We start from the raw sequence: 999 nt of genomic DNA, 5'->3' as shown, positions 1-999 counted from the left end.
ACCAAACTTAGCTTTCATAAAAAATTCAAGCAACAGGAACTTACACAAAGACCTCCAAATGGGACTTTAATATGTGCGAATGAATTTCTAATAAAAACAAAACAAAACAAAAAATCATTGGTTCTTTTCCCCACCGCGTTTATTGCCTCTTATAAGCCTACTCAACATAGCAAAGCGCATTTTCGGTCCATTTGGCATATCGCGGGTCAATAAAGCCGTTCGAATGCGGTGTCGTAGGCAATAAAAACGGTTCTCGCACGCGCAGATGCCACGAAAACCTTCGGGAGAACTAGAAACATGTCTTTATTTGGTATTAGTAAAGATACCGGGGGAAAACTTCTTTCGTTGGTAGTTGTCGAGAGAATAGATATATTTCTCGATTTGATACCTGGGGAACTACGATTTGGTGTAAGGAAAAGATATCAGGGAACTCATATTGGTAAGGATGGTATTAGCAAAATTACCAGGGAAATTTTATTTGGTATTAGTAAAGATCCTACGATGATTTTCTCTTCTTGATATCAATAATCATACCAGATATGAAGCAAATTGTTTCGTTGAAGTTAATTATGTATCATATACAGTAAGTGACGACGGAAGGGTTGGGTGGTGGAGAAAGAAGGTTGATAATGATGAATGTAAGACGAGAATATGTGAATAATAACAGAAAGGAAAACACATACATCTCACATCTGCAAAAAGCAACTCGAAAAAAAAAGAAATACAACAAAAATAACCGAATTAGTTACTAAAAACACACAGAATATAACACATATTAGCAAATAAACAAAATTAAACATAGCATGATGGAAGAGAGAGAGAGAGAAAAAAAATTACTTGCAATATTTTAAACATTCGTTGACACTAGAAGCTCCGGGACGATATTCTGTTCCAAGCTTTTCCGGTCGCTGGTGGCTTTGAGCTCCCCTGGGCGATGGGCGGCATTTTCTGTTCTGTGCCTCTCGGTTTTCAAAAGTCAAAAGCTCCATATCTCTGCTT

This window comes from Penaeus monodon, chromosome 19 (assembly GCF_015228065.2).
Source record: "Penaeus monodon isolate SGIC_2016 chromosome 19, NSTDA_Pmon_1, whole genome shotgun sequence".
In the NCBI taxonomy this organism is placed as follows: Eukaryota; Metazoa; Arthropoda; class Malacostraca; order Decapoda; family Penaeidae; genus Penaeus; species Penaeus monodon.
The sequence above is the reverse complement of the archived record's forward strand: the minus strand, read 5'-3'. Positions refer to the sequence as shown.